The sequence below is a fragment of the Physella acuta genome, unplaced genomic scaffold, assembly GCF_028476545.2.
Source record: "Physella acuta isolate Inbredline_101_S28 unplaced genomic scaffold, ASM2847654v3 ptg000378l, whole genome shotgun sequence".
Lineage (NCBI taxonomy): Eukaryota > Metazoa > Mollusca > Gastropoda > Physidae > Physella > Physella acuta.
The window spans coordinates 128,939-137,500 of record NW_026731897.1 but is presented as its reverse complement, the minus strand read 5'-3'; positions in this window follow the sequence as shown (position 1 = coordinate 137,500).

The window sequence follows — 8,562 nt, the reverse complement described above, 5'->3', positions numbered from 1 at the left end:
TTTTGTAACTAAGAGATGTTGTTTTGCAAATTTTTTTTAATTTATTGAATAACTGCAGGTTACGTTTCAGAAGAAGTAACGGTAAAAGGTGAAAGGTGAAAGGTGAAAGGTGAAAGGTGAAGTCACTCAAGGGCCGAGTGTGATGGAAAATCTCTAGAGCCGGAGGAAGGATTTTTTAAAAACTAGGTCCGGAAAACGGTACTGGAAATCTCAATATGTTGTTGATAAAGCTCATCATCAACTGCTGGGTACTACTTTGTGCTGACTCACATATACTCGGCTCAAGGAGGTTACCGCAGAAGGTGTATTATGAACCGGGTGATCTGTTGATTGCGAGTGTCTTTGGGGTAACTCAGAGTACACCGACCGAAGAGTGCATGAATAGAATTAACACCCATATTGGATACATCGAGACCTTTGCTGCGGCCGTGAGGTTCATTAATAAAGTAAGCTCTTTCGTAAGATTTAAAGATCTGCGTGTAATCATGTGGTTTAGGTCTTTTGTCTGTGTGTAAACTTGTGGTTTAGGTCTTAGGTCTGTGTGTAATTTTGTGGTTTAGGTCTTAGGTCTGTTTGTAATTTTGTGGTTTGGGTCTTAGGTCTGTGTGTAATCATGTGGTTTAGGTCTTAGGTCTGTGTGTAATTTTGTGGTTTGGGTCTTAGGTCTGTGTGTAATCATGTGGTTTAGGTCTTAGGTCTGTGTGAAATCTTGTGGTTTAGGTCTTAGGTCTGTGTGTTATCTTGTGGTTTAGGTCTTAGGTCTGTGTGTAATTTTGTGGTTTGAGTCTTAGGTCTGTGTGTAGTTTTGTGGTTTAGGTCTTAGGTCTGTGTGTAATTTTGTGGTTTGGGTCTTAGGTCTGTGTGTAATCATGTGGTTTAGGTCTTAGGTCTGTGTGTAATCTTGTGGTTTAGGTCTTAGGTCTGTGTGTTATCTTGTGGTTTAGGTCTTAGGTCTGTGTGTAATTTTGTGGTTTGAGTCTTAGGTCTGTGTGTAGTTTTGTGGTTTAGGTCTTAGGTCTGTGTGTAATTTTGTGGTTTGGGTCTTAGGTCTGTGTGTAATCATGTGGTTTAGGTCTTAGGTCTGTGTGTAATCTTGTGGTTTAGGTCTTAGGTCTGTGTGTTATCTTGTGGTTTAGGTCTTAGGTCTGTGTGTAATTTTGTGGTTTGAGTCTTAGGTCTGTGTGTAGTTTTGTGGTTTAGGTCTTAGGTCTGTGTGTAATTTTGTGGTTTGGGTCTTAGGTCTGTGTGTAATCATGTGGTTTGGGTCTTAGGTCTGTGTGTAATCTTGTGGTTTAGGTCTTAGGTCTGTGTGTAATCTTGTGGTTTAGGTCTTAGGTCTGTGTGTAATCTTGTGGTTTAGGTCTTAGGTCTGTGTGCGATCCAAGCACAAAGGCAGGTCAACAAATTTAAGGGGCACATCTCGCCCTGGGTTCAGATCTCGCCCAGGGTTCAGATCTCGCCCTGGGTTCAGATCTCGCCCTGGGTTCAGATCTCGCCCTGGGTTCAGATCTCGCCCTGGGTTCAGATCTCGCCCTGGGTTCAGATCTCGACCTGGGTTCAGATCTCGACCTGGGTTCAGATCTCGCCCTGGGTTCAGATCTCGCCCTGGGTTCAGATCTCGACCTGGGTTCAGATCTCGCCCTGGGTTCAGATCTCGCCCTGGGTTCAGATCTCGCCCTGGGTTCAGATCTCGCCCTGGGTTCAGATCTCGCCCTGGGTTCAGATCTCGCCCTGGGTTCAGATCTCGCCCTGGGTTCAGACCTCGCCCTGGGTTCAGGGTTCAGATCTCGCCCTGGGTTCAGATCTCGCCCTGGGTTCAGACCTCGCCCTGGGTTCAGGGTTCAGATCTCGACCTGGGTTCAGATCTCGCCCTGGGTTCAGATCTCGCCCTGGGTTCAGATCTCGCCCTGGGTTCAGACCTCCTCACGGCTGACTGACCCAATGCGGAGGCTTTAAGAGAGAGCTGGCGCATGAAAACCTCAGTTAGTTATCTCATAGAGGTAGGGGCGTAGCGAGGGGGGTCGGGGGGTGCGGACCGCACCGGGTGACACCATTTAGGGGGGTGACACCAAGGCAAAAAATAGCAAAATATATAGAGAAAAACTTGAGGGGGGGTGCAAATCGAAAGTTTGAGGGGGGGGGGGGGTGTGCAAATCGAAAACTTGAGGGTGGGGGGTGCAAATCCAAAACTTGAAAGTTTGTCCCCGGGAAGGGTCGCAACGCCTCTGGGGGGGGGGGTGACACCATTAAGTGCCGCACCGGGTGACACCCGACCTCGCTACGCCACTGCATAGCGGAGTTTTCTCTCCTAGACGGGTTGCTATTCCCCCCCCCCCCCCCCCCACCCAACTGGCAACATCTACCCTAGTTCTCTCTCCTAGATGGGTTCCTGTCCCCAACCACCAAGCCTAATCTTCCCGTGGGTTTGATCTCTGCACTCTTACCTTCCCTGACCCCGCCGCCTTCAATGAATTGATGTCGTTTTGACGGTAAAATTTGCTCTGATTTAAGAAAGCATCCCAGCCGTTGAATGGCTTGAAGATCGGGTTTGTGATCCTGGACAACTGCCAATCTGAGAGCATATCAGCCCTCCAAGCGATGCGCTTCATGCCCGTGGTGGATCATCACGAATGCGATGCCCGAGGTTGGTGTTGTGGTAACCAGATATGGTGCCCGAGGTTGGTGTTGTGGTAACCAGATATGGTGCCCGAGGTTGGTGTTGTGGTAACCAGATATGGTGCCCGAGGTTGGTGTTGTGGTAACCAGATATGGTGCCCGAGGTTGGTGTTGTGGTAACCAGATATGGTGCCCGAGGTTGGTGTTGTGGTAACCAGATATGGTGCCCAAGGTTGGTGTTGTGGTAACCAGATATGGTGCCCGAGGTTGGTGTTGTGGTAACCAGATATGGTGCCCGAGGTTGGTGTTGTGGTAACCAGATATGGTGCCCGAGGTTGGTGTTGTGGTAACCAGATATGGTGCCCGAGGTTGGTGTTGTGGTAACCAGATATGGTGCCCGAGGTTGGTGTTGTGGTAACCAGATATGGTGCCCGATGTTGGTGTTGTGGTAACCAGATATGGTGCCCGAGGTTGGTGTTGTGGTAACCAGATATGGTGCCCGAGGTTGGTGTTGTGGTAACCAGATATGGTGCCCGAGGTTGGTGTTGTGGTAACCAGATATGGTGCCCGAGGTTGGTGTTGTGGTAACCAGATATGGTGCCCGAGGTTGGTGTTGTGGTAACCAGATATGGTGCCCGAGGTTGGTGTTGTGGTAACCAGATATGGTGCCCGAGGTTGGTGTTGTGGTAACCAGATATGGTGCCCGAGGTTGGTGTTGTGGTAACCAGATATGGTGCCCGAGGTTGGTGTTGTGGTAACCAGATATGGTGCCCGATGTTGGTGTTGTGGTAACCAGATATGGTGCCCGATGTTGGTGTTGTGGTACCAGATATGGTGCCCGAGGTTGGTGTTGTGGTAACCAGATATGGTGCCCGAGGTTGGTGTTGTGGTAACCAGATATGGTGCCCGATGTTGGTGTTGTGGTAACCAGATATGGTGCCCGAGGTTGGTGTTGTGGTAACCAGATATGGTGCCCGAGGTTGGTGTTGTGGTAACCAGATATGGTGCCCGATGTTGGTGTTGTGGTAACCAGATATGGTGCCCGAGGTTGGTGTTGTGGTAACCAGATATGGTGCCCGAGGTTGGTGTTGTGGTAACCAGATATGGTGCCCGAGGTTGGTGTTGTGGTAACCAGATATGGTGCCCGATGTTGGTGTTGTGGTAACCAGATATGGTGCCCGAGGTTGGTGTTGTGGTAACCAGATATGGTGCCCGAGGTTGGTGTTGTGGTAACCAGATATGGTGCCCGAGGTTGGTGTTGTGGTAACCAGATATGGTGCCCGAGGTTGGTGTTGTGGTAACCAGATATGGTGCCCGAGGTTGGTGTTGTGGTAACCAGATATGGTGCCCGAGGTTGGTGTTGTGGTAACCAGATATGGTGCCCGAGGTTGGTGTTGTGGTAACCAGATATGGTGCCCGAGGTTGGTGTTGTGGTAACCAGATATGGTGCCCGAGGTTGGTGTTGTGGTAACCAGATATGGTGCCCGAGGTTGGTGTTGTGGTAACCAGATATGGTGCCCGAGGTTGGTGTTGTGGTAACCAGATATGGTGCCCGAGGTTGGTGTTGTGGTAACCAGATATGGTGCCCGAGGTTGGTGTTGTGGTAACCAGATATGGTGCCCGAGGTTGGTGTTGTGGTAACCAGATATGGTGCCCGAGGTTGGTGTTGTGGTAACCAGATATGGTGCCCGAGGTTGGTGTTGTGGTAACCAGATATGGTGCCCGAGGTTGGTGTTGTGGTAACCAGATATGGTGCCCGAGGTTGGTGTTGTGGTAACCAGATATGGTAGGCTTGCGTCGATAGACTGGTACGTGTTTAGCCAGCGGTGATAAGGTAGGTTTTTAAAGGTTGGGGTATAGTTAGGCGGGTATAACATCAAGGGATAGGCAGCCGCTAGAACAAGAAAATATAACTTCTATAGGTCAGAGGTTAGTGCTAAGAGAAAGTTTAATACTTAAGGGGATGGGTAGGTGCTATATGAAGATATGAAAATGTTCTTGTATTTTATTAATGGTGCGAACCAAACCTCGAGTTAATTATAAATTATACAAGGCGTTACAAAAATAGGTGCTAACTACACTATTTCACACAGAAAACGCATTCATATTTAATATGTTAAGTGTTAGAAATGTCAGTGTCAGTAGTCAGGATGATGTTATTTTATAAGGACATTTCTAACACGGCAATGTGCTGATTTATACTGTCTCTTTTAGATCACGTGATGGCCTGCTCTTTCAATGACGTCATCGGGGTCATCGGATCCGACGATTTCAAAAACACAATTTCTGTGGCCAATGTGCTGTACCCCTTTGATATACCGGTCATCAACAACGTGGCCAGCGGCGACATTTCATTCCAGAACGAGGTAGTAAGCTTCTATTTCCTTAACAATGTCGGTTGGTTGGTGGGTTTAGGGCTAGTCATGTTACTCAATTTTATCCCACTTCTAATGCAGCGTGAACTTACCTGTTACACTAATCTACGATGCCAATGCAAGAATATTTTAATCTTAATCTAATTAGGCTTTAGACTAGTCTCAAAAATGGTCACTTACTGTAGCTGGTCAAGTTTTGCAGTTAGTCGCCCACCATGTAAGGCGTTGTATCAGATTTATTGCGTTTATTTATTGCATCATTATTTTAAACAATGCGAAACGTACATAAAACATGGATAATTAGAGCAGGCCCGACTCTCTTGTTTATTGTTTTAACCTGATTAGTCTAACCATATATGAACACCCATTTTTACTCGTTTCTAGAAACTGCTGCTGTTGACCAATACACTGGGCGAAATTTTAAAGGCAACTACGTCCTTCCTCTACTTTAAGCAATGGCTGCACTTCTCAGTCATCTACGACCCCTCCAGGTTAGGGAACATTCCCCTGAGACTACGCCACCTGTCTCGGAATCTACACATGTGTATCATGACTTTCATCCAGCTTTCAAAAAACGTCAACTTCGAGGCCGTCATTCAACACCTCGTCAAAATTGAGCACCAGTCCAAAGTCGTGGTTGTTTTCGACACGGAAAGCGAAATATTGTGCCGAATAACGACAGCGATGAAAAGCGTGAACGTACAAGGGAGGTTGGTTTGGATCTACGCTACATCAGGGCTGGGGCAGAAGGACTGGGCCAGGTCCGTCCCTGGGAGTATTTTCATCAGCCGGCCCAGCATAGACATCCCGGAAATCAATCAAGCTATACTCTCGTTGAATAGCTCCAACCCCAACCCATGGTTTCTAGAGTCGCTTGATCACATGTTTGACTGCCGTAACAATTCCTGCATTGCCGACACACTGAAGCGTAACATTAAGGTCTTGGGATACCTAGGTGGTTTACAAGCCGACGGGGTCAATATGCTGGTTAACGCGCTCGCCAAGTTACTGAGTGACTACTGTCCAAACGCAAAAAGCGTACAAGCTGTTGAGTGCTTTAAAAAATATAGAAACGAATTCCGGACCAATGTTAAGAACTCGAACTTCCAAGGGTACGCTGGAGAGATCGCGTTTGAGGATGGGGAAATGGTTAACCATATGAGCGTGTACCAGCACGTGATTGATGAGACTTCAGGAGGCTCGATCTTCAAAGACATCGCCATGTTGAATATATCAATCGACGGTACGAATCCTATCGCGGCGTTAGAATGGCGGTACTTCAACTTCCCCGAGTCGGATCTGCAGCCGGAGAACTCGTGCGCGAAGCAGTGCCAACATCACGAATACAGGCTGAGGGTGCACAGGTGCTGCTGGAGGTGCAGGTTGTGCCAGCAGAACCAAGTGGTCAACGCCAACCACACGGCCTGCGTCGAGTGCCCGCGGCTCTTCTGGCCGAAGGAGGATGAAGAAAAGTGCCGGAAGTTGAAACTGGTCGAGATCTCGCTGTACGAGCCCTTCTCTCTGATGCTGCTGGTGTCTTCTCTGCTGGGGATGGCCTCTATCTGCGGGGTCAGCGTGGTGTACTGGAGAAACAGAGAGTCACGCGTCATCAAAGCCTCCAGCTTGGAGATTAGCTTGATCCAGCTGCTGACTCTCCTCTGGGGGTTCCTGTCGGTGCCGACACTGCTCTACCACGCCGACCAACTCACATGCAAGATCGGGGTGTGTCTGATGACTCTCCCCTTTAATGCTTTGTACTTCTCTATGCTGGTTAAAGCTATCCGTGTGTACAGGATATTCAAAATATCGTCCAAAAAGATCAAAATTAAATATACCAGCTCCAAATTCCAAATTATGGTCGTTGCTGTGTACATGGCCATACAGGTTCGTATTTGACTAGTCAATTCTTCTTTCCCGTAGTCTAGAGTTGCTGTTTAGTAAGACAGAATTCTAAGACATTATTTCTCAAACGTTTTTAATGCTCAGACAGAATCTACTGAAATGTCCTTTGTCTAAGACAGAATGTCTTGAAATGAACTTAGTCTAAGACAGAATGTCTTAAAAGCTGTCTTAACCTCAGACAGAATGTTTTAATGTTAAAAAAACCGAGACAGAATGTCCTCATGTTTTTTTTTACTTTCTCGTATATACGAAGTATAGAGAAAGTCTTGTAATTATGCAAAAAAAAAATCGAGATTTTTGCAAATCTCGATGTTTTAGGGCTTCCTGAGTCGGAAAAACATAGTTTTGCAATCTTGTCCGTATGTCTGTGTGTCTGTGTGTATGTCTCTGTGTGTGTGTGTGTGTGTGTAAACACGATAACGTGAGTACCGTTACAGCTAGGTTGATGAAATTTCAAATATAAGTATTATATGAAAGTCGTAGATCCATATCAACTTTTGAGCGATTTCCGATAATCTGAAGTGGTACTTTTTCTACTTTGAATTTTTCAAAATCCTATAACTTGAGTACTATTTTACATAGATAAATGAAATTTCACAAGTAACTAAAAGATCTAATTCCTTACCACCTTTCAAATTTTGAGTAATTTCCGTTGACCTGAAGTAGTAATTTACGCTATTTCCGATTTCTCAAAAAACTAATGTAAATTGATAAAGTACTAATAATATTGCACACTATTATGCACATTTTATTTGGCGTTCACTTGGTATGCAATTTTTTTTCCCTACAAGATTGTATTCTATTTTAAAAAGTTAAATTATTTAAAATGGATTAAAAATCATGTCTAAATCCCGAGTTCCCATCCCCTGTTATTTTATTTAAGAATATTCGAGAAAGTTTAGGGGAGATCACTCCCGGTTTATTTAGCTACGAATTTACGTCCTGATTTTCTTCGAACCTGTATAGGATCGGGTAGTTTGTGCTCATGGAAAATTATGTACGGAAATTTTAGGACTTGGGTAGGCATGTACCTTCTATATCAGGGGTCTCCAAACTTTTCTGTCCGAGGGCCGCATTAACTATCAAATTTCAGTTCGGGGGCCAGTTCCTTCCAGGCATGTCGTGATTTTTCTGCGCAAAGTTCCTCAGCCATCACCAACAAACGTTTTTTTCCGTGGACAAAAAGATCTCTGCGGGCCGGATGAGAGGACCTCGCGGGCCGCATCCGGCCCGCGGGCCGTAGTTTGGAGACCCCTGTTCTATATTGTAGATCTACTTTTGTCAAAATGACCTTCTATAATGTATATCTACTTTTGTCACAATGACCTTCTATAATGTAGATCTACTTTTGTCACAATGACCTTCTATAATGTAGATCTACTTTTGTCAAAATGACCTTCTGTAATGTAGATCTACTTTTGTCACAATGACCTTCTATAATGTAGATCTACTTTTGTCACAATGACCTTCTATATTGTAGATCTACTTCTTTCACAAGGACCTTCTATATTGTAGATCTACTTTTGTCACAATGACCTTCTATAGTGTAGATCTACTTTTGTCACAATGACCTTCTATAGTGTAGATCTACTTTTGTCACAATGACCTTCTATATTGTAGATCTACTTTTGTCACAATGACCTTCTATAATGTAGATCTACTTTTGTCC